The following is a 12362-nucleotide window of genomic DNA, read 5'->3' as shown; positions in this document are numbered from 1 at the left end:
CCCACATTACTTTCTAACCTTTTCACATAGTTGAAATGAAATTGTTAGCTCACTTAAGATGATAAAACATTGCTATTTTAACATTTCTTCAGTTTTTAGCTTCTATGAGAAGATAAATATATGATCTGTTAAGAAACTTAACCAAGACTCAAGAAAAATTAACTGGAGCCATATCCTCCATTTCAAAACTGGTTTTATAAAAGTCCTCCAAAGGGTACCCAAAATATTCTCCGATGTGTTTTCCAATTTCTTTTTTGATATGAGGTTGCAAGAAAGATAAATTGAATAGTTTTGTGTCTTAGACTTTTGTAACATGATTTATAACAAATTGATGCATTTAGGTACAGAAGTTATAACTTAGTAGCAATAATAATCTTTATCAAGGTATATTTAAAGGGATGTAGTACCAACTCTCTCAAATAGTTTTCCAGGAAATCTTGCAACTTCATCATATTTCTTAAACCATTTGAATTGTCTGTATCAAACAAATGAATGTGACATTCTTTTTCCTTATTATTCAGTATTTAGGTATGAACCTTATAATTGTGAAAGCTTGTATGGACCTGGAGAAAAGAGTTTCCATAGTGTAGTTCTCTTAAAAGTGCTTACAGCCCTGGCTGGTTTGGCTCAGTGGTTAGGGTATCAGCCTGCGGACCGGACAGTCCTGAGTTCAGTTTCCGCAAAGGGCACGTAACCTTCGTTGCAGTTTGTCCCGGGCCCGGGTTGGGGTTGTGTGGGTGGCGACCACTTGATGTGTCTCTCTCACATCAATGTTTCTCTCTCTCTTCCTCTCTTCATCCCCCTCTATCTGAAGATAAATGCAAAAAAAAAAAAAAAAAAGTACTCAGGTGAGGATAAAAAAAAAGTGCTTACAAATGTTTATTAAAAACAGTTTAGAGAAAGTTTAAAGTAAAAACCAAATGATGTGTTGGCGGAGTCTGTCCCTTGGGAAAATAATGAGAGATTAGCTAACCTTAAATTATCCCAAGAAGCAATAGAGAACTATTCTATGTCTATTCTTCCCACTTTTTTTCTTTTAATCTGATATTTGGACCTTTCATTTTCATAGCATTAAAATTCTTTGTTATATGTGAAATAAAGTAGTTGACTTGTAAAAGGGAGTGATAGGGAAGGAAAAATGTTTGTTTTTACATATTGTATAGCATATAGGACATAATTATAATATACTTTACATTTACATAGTAGATCACCTTACAAAGTTCTTTTGTGTGTTTAGCATCTTATTTAACTTTTCCCAACTTGTCAGTTACAGGGTAGGGACTGTCTCCATAATATGGATGGACAAACCTGAGACCCAATGAGGCTAAGAAAAACTTTTGAAGGTTACAGAGCTAATAAATGGAAGATCTAGCATGTGAACCTAGATCTTGTGACTTACTCTAGTTGTGTTATCCACTCTATTAGTAATTATATTCAAATGATTCAGTAATTCAAATTTTATTTTTCAATCAAAAAAGTTCTTTAGGAGCCACCTTGGGAATGTTGGCCTGCAGAGCAGGTCCCTTTTGTGGTTTTTCCTTTGGGGCTCCAGTAGTATTTCATTAGAAGATAGGGTTTCAGAGCTATACTGCTTTCATTTTTGCAAAGACTGTAAATTAGAGTGGCAAGCTATGCCTCTGTTTTCATTCTTGCATTCTGCTAAAAGTGACCATCAAGGAAAACCTTTCCCTGCTGGCCTTGTGGATTTAGAGACAAGGGTTAGACTTTTCAACTAATATTTACTGAGTTATCATAGTACACAGGATATACAAGATACCAGCTTTTTACCAGGGCCAATGACAGTTAGTTTTTAAATAGTAGTATAATATTTAAAATATAAAAAATATTATGAAAATGGAAATATAAACTGCACATTAAATATATGTCTTGCTCACAAAGTAACATTCATAAGCATCATTTTTATACCACTTAAAATAGTGCTTGAATTTTATAATCTTAAGCCTGGTAGTTAAGTACTGTGGTTCTTAAAAAGTAATTTCCATAAGTTACTGTATATGTATAGAGCTTTGAAAATTCTAGGTTATAGTAGCATTTATGAGTGATGGTAATAGTGTGAAGGAATGGATCCTTTAACATAAAGAATTCTAGAGTCTTTGATGATAATGGATTCTAAAATATATTTTCACTAAGTATGCATTTCATCCTAATTATGTTGTGAAAATCTATAAAATTACTTACCTGCCAATAGAAAATAAACCCCATCAATGGTCCAATGAAAACATCATGAACTTTAATAATGGTTAAAAGTTAATCACACAAATTTAAGACTAATCATTTAAACTCAAATCATAGTGTTTTATGAATTGAATATGTGTCAGTAGTTTTGCACTTTTAAAAATGAGGACGACTCTGGAGTATTATTTTTCTTAGACTAGTCATTGAGCTCTTAGAGTGCTAAAGTAAACACTCTAATAATGTTGAATTATTTTTTCCACAGTTCTACACATAGAGAGGTACTGAAAAAGGCAGCAAAAATGAATATTGACAGGAGTGAGGAAAGATTCAAGCTGTGGAAGTTCCTTATTTAGTCTGGGGAAAGGAGGATACAAAACTTAAAATCCATTTTCAAATTTATTTGTATTTCTCTCCCTCTTTTTTTTTTTTTTTTTGTTAAAACTTTCAGCAAGAATCAATAAAGTAGCAAAATGACAGGTACGTTAGAGAGAGCCTTATCTCCTTGAAAGCCTGACCTAAAGAGAATGAGTTTAAATTATAGAAAGGGTGATTTTAATTTGTCATAAGGAAGACACACCCTAAAAAGTTGTTCAGCTCTGGAGTGGCAGTAGAGATAGTTGGGAGGTCATACCCTATAAACATCTTCATGATCAGAATGGTTCTTCAACTAAATATGTGTTTTATCTTTAAAGTCGCTACCAAATTTAAAGTTCTTTGACTATAATTGTACTGCTAACTGCTTTGAAAGTAATGCAGTATGCACATGAATATGCCATTATAACCAAAGATGATACATGTAATTTATGGAGATCCTTTTATTATTTTTTCAAAGATAAAGATAAAATTAAAAGCATTTCAAATTTGAGATTATAGAAAGAACTAAAATGCTCTTAATGTAAAAGATAATATAAACTCCATCTTATGTACACTTTAAAAATACTTCATAGAAATACAAAGGAAATCAATAGTCAAGAATGTGAGAATGAAGCTCTATCTTTTGCAAAGTAGTCTAGTGCAAAGAACTCATGGCTTTTTGAGTTAGTAAAACCTGAGCTTGAATCTTGGTTCACCTATTTATTAATTTAATATCCTTATATAATATGGGGATAACTGTTGCTTTGCATACTTGTGAAAATTAAATAAGGAATGTATGTAAAATACATAATCCAGTGCTTGGCACAGAGTAGTGCTAACAAATGATAGTTCTATTCATTACCCCTGTAAGACTAATAGTTTCTCTGAAATTTTGGATCAGGAAACCACCAATAGAAAAGGGAGGGGTTAAGTGGGCAAATTTAGGAGATAGAGTTCAACATATTTCTTGCATTTACTATTTAAATTCCCAGATTTTACAGTACCCTGCTGTAGTCAACAAGAACTTACTGCTTTCTTACATTAAGGAGAAACCAGTTTTGGTCCCAACTTGAGCAAAAGCTTCATTATCAGACCCACTGTTAGGAAGAGAGCCATGTAGAGTTATAAGTAGGAAACCACATGTAAAGCAGAAAATATGGAATGTCTTTTGATCATAACTCCTGGAGAAACTCCCTTTTATCAGATGGAAGTAAATGTTTACTTAAGAGTTCAGTGCGACAGATGCATAATTTTTTTTTCACTTTATGGTTGATCAGCTCTCATTTTATTTTATTTTAATTAACATAATTGTGTTAGGTTCCCTTCTAACCACTACTTACCCTACCCTTTCCTCCTACCCCAGCGAATACAAATCAACTTAATACCATAGCTATCTTGCATAGTAGTGTATCATTTAGTAATTTTATAACAGTAACCAATATTTGTTAAGTGCTACCTATGTAAGAGGCAATCAGTAAGTATCTTATATATACTCACTTAATCTTCACAGTATCTATCTGAGGGGAGTAGGTACTAAAGATCCACGATCCCTTATATTCACTTCTGAATTTCAGAAATCACAGTTTCCCAAGTTTGTGGCAAAATTAATTTAGCTGCAAAACTTGCACTAAATGAGATGGGGCTACTTAAGAGTCTTTATTTATTCCATACTTTGAACATTCATTCATTTAGCTACAGAAATGTTAATGTGTATGATTATGGGTTGCTGGTCTAGATCCACCTGGGGTGTTACATATATATGGTATTGTTTCTAAAATTCAAAAATTTCTAAGTCATGTGACATATCTGGCCCAGGGGCTAAGAATAGGATGTTGTGAACCTGTTTCATTATTCTATTTTACACATAAGAAGACTGATGCTAGAGGATATTCAGTAAATTGCCAAAGTTTGAATCGTATGTTAAGATATGCCCAGCCGGTGTGGCTCAGTGGATTGAGCGTCACCCCACGGACTAAGAGGTCCCAGTTTGATTCCGGGTCAGGGTACATGCCTGGATTGTGGGCTTGGTCCCTTGTAGGAGGCTTGCAGGAGGCAGCCAATTGATGTTTCTCTCTCATTGATGTTTCTATCTCGCCTTTCCTCTGTCTCTAAAAAAAATCAATAAAAACATATTTAAAAAATGTTAAGTAAATTACTAAGGTAATGCATGGTGTAAAGCCAAATTAAAACCCAGCAGTCTTAGTCCAGCACCGACTCTTAAATCATAAGGCTGTTTTGCCACCCAGTTGCCAAGGCAAGATTGAACTTAGTTGACATGAATGTTTATGTCTTAAGTTGACACAATTGCTTAGCTTTACTATTAGAGGAAGGCATATATACCTGGAGAGGTAGCTCTAGCTTATAGCTATAGATATAGATATAGATGTCTGTAGATATATATATATATATTTAATCCTCACCTGAGGGCACTTTTATAGACAGAGTGGAAGGGACAAAGGGAGGGAGAGAGAAATATCTATGTGAAAGAGACACATTGATTGGTTGCCTTCTGCACAACCCCAACCAGGGCTGGGGATTGAACCTGCAACCCAGGTACGTGCCCTTGACCAGGAATCAGACCCATGACCCTTTTTTCTACAGACCGACACTCTGACCCCTGAGCCAAACCAGCCAGGGCTATACCCGGATATTTTAATGGAAGATAATCCTCTTATAATTTGTATTTGGGTGTGGACTCTTATGTTTTTCTTACTTTCTTTCTTTTTTTAATCCTCACCCAAGGATATTTTTCCATTTATCTTCAGATAGAGTGGGAGGGAAAGAGAGAGAGAGAGAAACATTGATGTGAGAGAGACACATTGACTGGTTACCTCCTGCACAACCCCAACCAGGGCCGGGGACCGAACTGCAACCGAGGTACATACCCTTGACTGGAATCGAATCCATGACGCTTTGTTCCATGGACCAACACTCCATCCACCTGCTGAGCCAAACAGGCCAGGGCCTTTTATGCTTTTCTGCATATTTTGGATAGATGTGTCTGATCGTAGAAGTCACCTAAGTATAATGAGCACAGCCACAAAGGCCTGTCTTATGTCGAGGTAGAAAACCGTCTAATTTTTCTCTTGTTACTCTTCATTATTTTATATATTTGTCTCTCACTCAAGGTAGAAATTGCTTGTTAAATTTATTCAACAAATAATTATTTAATGCTTCTATGTAGTAGGCTAGAAATAAAATATTGAACAGTAAAAGTATGTTCTTTATCTTAGAAGGGACAGTACTGTCACTGTGGAGGGGATGTTTCTTGGAGGAGTCCACATATACTTGCATCTTTAGCAGATGTGGTCCAAAGTGGCATGAGAACTACTCTTGCTCCCCAGTTATTGTGACAACCAAAATGGTCCCCAAGATTTCCAAAGTCCCCAGGTGGGAAACAGGGTAATGGTATATCTGCATGTATTCCCAGTCATTCCTGAGGATAGTAGCTGCTCACTTGCCTATCCACTATCCAAGTTGAATAATTGAGTTTAAGTATTTCTTTTTCTCAAATCCTGACTTTGTACAAAGTAAACAGAGCTGAGAATGCTATAAAAACAAGTAACTAAACTGCTTACACTCTGGGTACAATAGCTAAATTGATCAGATTAATTATGGGTAATCTCACCCATGGCTAATTGAGAATTCTCATTATACTGTATAACAACAAGTGCTAGTTTGGTTCCCAAGTTAACATACCACGTGATGCTGGATTTTTTTGAGCTATAGAATCAAGTCTCTAGGACTTTACATATGCAAGTTATTTCTCAAAGACATATAATGTAGCATATTTATGCCACATAAATCCTATAACACATAGACATTTCTACTTCACTTTTATTTTTTGAAATGACATTTTTTTTTTTTTTTTTTTATCCTCACCCGAGGACATTTTCCCATTTTTTGTTCAGGTAGAGTGGGAGGGTGAGAGAGGAACAGAGAGAGAGAGAGAAACATCGATGTGAAAGGGACACATCAAGTGGCTGCCACCCGCACAACCGACCAGGGCTGGGGACAAACTGCAACCGAGGTACATGCCCTTAGCGGGAACCGAACCCGGGTCTCTCAGGACCGTAGGCCGACGCTCTAACTGCAGAACCAAACCGGCCAGGGCGAAATGACATTTTTAAATAAATGATTTGTGGGTAGAAACTACTATGAAGGATTTATGATTTTGAATTTATCATTTGAAAGTGCAATAAATGTACATGTTCATTCAATATCCGTATCAAGTGATTTTTTTTTATCTTAACCCGAGGACATTTTTCCATTTTTTGTTCAGATAGAGTGGGAGGGAGAGAGAGAGAGAGAGAAACATTGAAGCGAAAGGGACACATCGAGTGGTTGCCACCCGCATGACCCAACCAGGGCGGGGACAAGCTGCAACCAAGGTATGTGCCCTTAGCGGGAACTGAACCCCGGTTTCTCTGGACCGCAAGCCCACGCTCTAACGCTGAGACAAACCAGCCAGGGCATATCAACTGATTTTTAATAATTATTTTATATTAAAAGTAATAACAGTTGAAGGATTATAGAACCTCAAGTTTATGACAGTTAACATTATTTGAAGTGAAAATAATTTTATTGTATTATGATCATAAAAATTATATATGCTTATTATAAAACATTCTGAAAATTGAGAAAATTACAAAGAACAAAGCAAAAAAACACATCCTTCTGCTTGATGATCACTACACATCTGCTCACAAGATTACTGTCACATTTTCTCAGGATTTCTGTCTCAGTGAGTGCATATGTGCTAGCTCCGATGCTCTTGGGGGTGCTTCTGCTTACATGTGCTCTCTCGCTTTCCTTTGCAAGTACAAATTTTATAAAAATTGGGTCATAAAATTTGTTTAACTTTGACAATCATATCTTGAACATCTTTTCATGGTAATAAATAACATTTTATATCTCTTTATTGGCATCATATGAATATCAATTTATTGAAGCAGTTCTCTAGCTAGACATTTAGGTGGTATCTTGTATTTTGATATTATGACTAATTGTGTGTGCATCTTTGTGCAACTGTCTGTTGCCTTTATATGAATTCTTAGGAATAAACTTGTTGGTTAGAGGATATAGGCACATTTTGAATGTTTTTATCAGTTACCAGTTTGCTCTTTAGAAAGGTCATGCCACTGTATACTACCACCACTAGTGCTTTAATATTTTGTTTCTTTGTATGCTCTCTGACACTGGGCATGATCAGTCTTTGTAATTTTTGTTGTATTTTTGCCAATCGGATAGTTGAAAAAAAAATCTCACTTGGATTTGCAATCTTTATAATTAATGACTAAAACAATTTAAAAACATGTTTATCAGCCACTTATTTATTTTGTTGACTGTCCATTTATATCTTTAGCCCATTTTTCTGTTGGGCAGTATCTTTTCTTCCTCCTCCTCTTAAATTTTAAGACCTCTTCATAATATAAGGATATGAACATTTACTTGTCAATCACACTACACATATTTTGCCATTTAAAAATAGTTGCTCTTTTTTTGGTTTTATTTTAGAGATATTTTGGTATGTAAATGTATTACTTATTTTTCTTTTCCACTTGGTATTTCCACATTATAATATGACCGTTATAACTCATAATGACCCAGTAGATGAATTAAAGATTAGACCTTGGAAACAATGAAGGTGATTTTTAGATGGGAAACCATTTTGCAGATGAGAAAGGTGATGGATTGCTCATGTTAATTAGATGTGTTTGCTGTGATTATAGTTTCAATAACTGCATATAAAATAGAAATAATGAGAGGTTGTTTGCTATAGTTGAAAGACTCCTTGCTTTAAATGCCAGATAGTCTTAGCTTTGTTTATTTGTTCTTTAACTTAGACAGCAAATATTTATCAAGTATCTATTATATATTAAGCATTCATAATGGATTCTCTACTTGCTGTGTGACCATGGGCAGGTTACTTAAATAATCATTATTTTGACTCAGTTTATTTACTTGTAAAAGAGGGATAATACTACCATGTTGAGTTATTTGTAAGGGTAATAGTTTACCTGAAATAGCTTGCAGACCTGCCATATAATCAGACAACAATAAATCAGTTAGTATTGGTGTTGTTATTCTGTATAGTAACAGAACATAGTGTACTTTTAGCCTACTATTATATATAATATCATTGCTTTGGTAGCAATTTAGCATATGGGATAATTAACTGTGGTTATTATAATTTTATTAATAAAGGGAATGGAGCCTAGATAAGTTGAGTATACTTAGGATTCCATTAGATAAATAACACTTTCTTATATTTGCAGAACAGTTTAGTTTTCAAAGCTTTTTTTCTCATTTCTTGTCTTATTTATTCTATACAGTTTTCCTTTAAGATAAGTGGGGCCTATATAATTTTCCATTTTATAGTTGAGGAGCTGAGACTTAGAGAGAATGATTGACTTTGTCCAAGATCATATGGCTTGTAAGTGATTAATCAGTTCATATTTTCCTTCCACGTATATTTAAGATTCTCACTGAACCTGGATTGACCCTCAGGATGGGAAGACACAATGGAATCTGACTATAATGCCCAGTCTTCATTTAGCTGTAGCCATTTTATAGTTTCTTGTGTTCCTCCCATTTCATTCCTGTGAACATTGGCCTTAATGTGTTAGTTGTGTATAGCAGTGATTTTTAACCCTTTTTTTTTCATCTTATGGGACACGCAGACTAATTACTAAAATTATGTGGCACACCAAAAAATATATTTTTGCTCATCTGACAAAAAGTAGGCATAATTTTTATTGATTTACCCCCAAAAAAAAGGTAGTAGTTACCTACCCTTTTTGCTCCAAAGTGACTTTCTAAAAACTCAGCTGCCTATACTTGTATACAAGGATTTCTGGTATCAAGAATTAACCAATCAGACGCAGTCTTATGTGATGTGACCAATGAGATGCAACTCTGTTATATGCCCTATATATTTATGGTTCAAGATGGCATTCACACTGGATGGCTGTTGTTGTGTTGGCTGTTGTCATTTTTTAATTTGACAGTCTAAGGGAAAAGAGGTCAGTGCCCCTGACTAAATGGTTAGCTATTGCATGTTTCAAAAATCATTGTGACACACTGATTGAAAATGAATTACACCTCTGCGTATTCATGCCCTTGTGAGGAGACCCCTTTCAATCTGCAATGGGCCTGTAGCTTACTTTAACAAATAGAACGCAATAGAATTAAACTGTTCTAGTTCTGGGTGTAAGCCCTACAAGGCCAAGTAGCATTTGCTTTTGTGTTTTGGGGAGGCCTGAGTCATGTAAGAAATCTGGCTACCTTCCCAGAGAGACTATTTGGAAAAGAGGTCACATGGAGACAGAGAGGCCCTGAGATTGCATGGAAAGAGAAACCTAGTTATCCTAGTATTCTAGCTGAGCCCACTTCCCACCTGCCCAATGAAAGCAGTCATGAGTGACCATCAGCAGAATGAGCAGACGTGCCTAGCTAAGTCCAGCTCAGCCTGCGGGATTATGCACAAATGAAATGGTTGTTTTCTTGAGCCAGTAAGTTTTAGGGTGGTTTGTTACACAACAGTAAAAAAGCAAAAGAACCATCAATAGTGTTCTTGAAAACAAAAGTTTTGCTAAAGGATATTGATTTTTCTTGTCAACTTTTGATAGTTTTGGTCGTTCTGTGGCTTGCAAATATCAGGCAATGTTGAAGAGAGATAATAGTAATAACTAATTATTTTCCTTTACAGAAGCTCACCTTATTCTACCACAACTACATTGGTTTGGCTGATACTTGAGTGAATCTGAGGTAAACCAATCTCTCTACTGAATCTCTTCAGAGAAATCTCAGGCAGTAGGGTTGCTTTCTACGTTCAGGGGTCTGATTCCTCTTCTCTGTTAAATTTCTCACTCCCCGTTTTTTGTCACTCCTTTATCCCTGTCAGAATTGAGTTGGATTTAGCCTAGGTCAACCAAGTAAGACAAGATGGAATAGTTTTTCTTCCTCACTTGAACTTGAAAAGTCTTTTGGAGCTGAGAGTGGATCTAAGACCAGGAATCACCTTATTTGTCATCATTTATATATTAGTTAGCAGGAAAGATATAATAGTACAGTGAGCCATTGCTCATGCAGTTTATTTTTTCCTCTCACAGGTTAGTTTCACACCTGTTTAACTTTAAATATTGAATATTGCTTTTTTTCATGTTTCTACTAGAGAAAAGAATCAGTGATCCAAAAATTTATACGTTAACATTTTAAAATAATATATTTTTTTAAATACGTTTTTTTTTTGGTCTTAAAAACTACATAAAGATAGATTTACTATTCCAGAAATTGATTGGCTTTCAGATTGGTAGAATGAGGGCCTCAGTATATTTGCTCTCCCTCTAAAACAGTGGTTCTCAACCTTAATGCTGAGAACCTTTAATATAGTTTCTCATGTTGTGGTAAGCCCCAACCATAAAATTATTTTTGTTGCTACTTCATAACTGTAATTTTGCTACAGTTATGAATCGCCATCGGAAATATGTGTTTTCCGATGGTCTTAAGTGACCCCTGTAAAAGGGTCATTTGACCCCCCAAAGTAGTCACGACCCACAGGTTGAGAACCGCTGCTCTAAAACAACAAAACCATGGGCAAAACAATTTCATTCAACCATTTCAGAATTCTGGCAATTAACCAAAACCAGAGAATGAACTGAAAATCCACTGCCTAAGAGAAAACTACTGGACCATGAGAAGACAGTGGAGTCTGACATTTTAACTTAAGGCAATTCCCCTCTTCCCTCCTTCCCCAGCTTAGTGGTATAGCAAAAGCTGGCAGCATTACAGACAGCAGAGAGATCTGACCACTTTTAGAGATTCATTAAAAGCACCAGCTCCAAAGCACAGTTGATATTTTGTCCAAGCTTGCAGCTCCCTGGGAAAACTCTGTTCTCAGAGAGTGGTTATTTGATTTGACTCTGAGCTCAGCTCAGTTGGGGAAAGGGAATGCCTACTCCCCAGGCTTTGCTGAAACAATAGCAACTGTTGGCAACATGTCTACTGCTTAACGCTGTGATTTCAGTTGGGGCAAACAAGAGTCTGGCCAGGATTTTATAAGGAAATCCTGGAGAATTAGCCCACCATAGGGAATTCTGAAAAGCTCTAACATATTCCTGGATATCCACAAAGTTGCACAATGTGCAAAGCTGTGCACATGCCCAGGAGTGACCTGGGAAAGGAGATCACCTCTGGCTAAGGTTTTATGTAAGTAAAAAATGAAAGCTAGGGTTGTCTTATAAACTGCTTGAATTTCGAAGGTGTGACTTCTCATAAAGATTCCTTTGGCAAGAGGTGGAAGACATACAGGCGAGCATTTAAGGAAATCCTCTAACCAATCATTGGTTGACCACTACATTATACTGACCCAGTGTATGTAACTCCTGGGAAGCAAGGCTTAAAAATAAGAACTTAAAAAAAAATTTAGCCGAGAGCTCAGTGGCCACACACTATAGGGAATACAGAATCTACGAAATTAGTTCATGAAAGTGCTGAACAAATAAACATCATCAATATAAACAATATCAGTGATAAAAATCTTGGTGGTGTGGTGTGGAGAATTCTGATGCTAGAGTTGTTAAAATACATTGTTTAAAATGTTCAGTTTTTAACGAAACCTTATGAGACATGCAAGAAACAGGAAAGTATGGCACATACACAGGAAAACACACAAATCAGTCAACTGGAAAATGTCCCTTTGGGAGCCCAGATTTGGACTTAATAAAAAAGACTTTAAAGTCGGCTTTTATAAATATGTTCAAAGAACTTAATGATACCATGTCTAAAGAATTAAAGGAAGATATTAGAAT

General features: G+C 35.7%; 1 protein-coding gene across 2 annotated transcripts in view; it reads left to right on the top strand.

Moving 5' to 3' along the window:
* The window catches only part of RFX3 (regulatory factor X3), a 290497-nt gene that overhangs the window by 23907 nt on the left and 254228 nt on the right, over positions 1-12362 (top strand). The window contains exon 6 of one of the 2 annotated variants that reach the window (XM_036261527.1): positions 10262-10320. The exons of the other annotated variant lie outside the window; for it this stretch is intronic. The gene's annotated coding sequence lies outside the window, so the exon portion shown is untranslated. The remainder of the gene's footprint in view (positions 1-10261; positions 10321-12362) is intronic. 2 annotated transcript variants of the gene reach the window in all.

This window comes from Molossus molossus, unplaced genomic scaffold (assembly GCF_014108415.1).
Source record: "Molossus molossus isolate mMolMol1 unplaced genomic scaffold, mMolMol1.p scaffold_m16_p_14, whole genome shotgun sequence".
In the NCBI taxonomy this organism is placed as follows: domain Eukaryota; kingdom Metazoa; phylum Chordata; class Mammalia; order Chiroptera; family Molossidae; genus Molossus; species Molossus molossus.
Note: the sequence above shows the minus strand (reverse complement) of the source record. Positions and strands in the feature narration are given on the sequence as shown.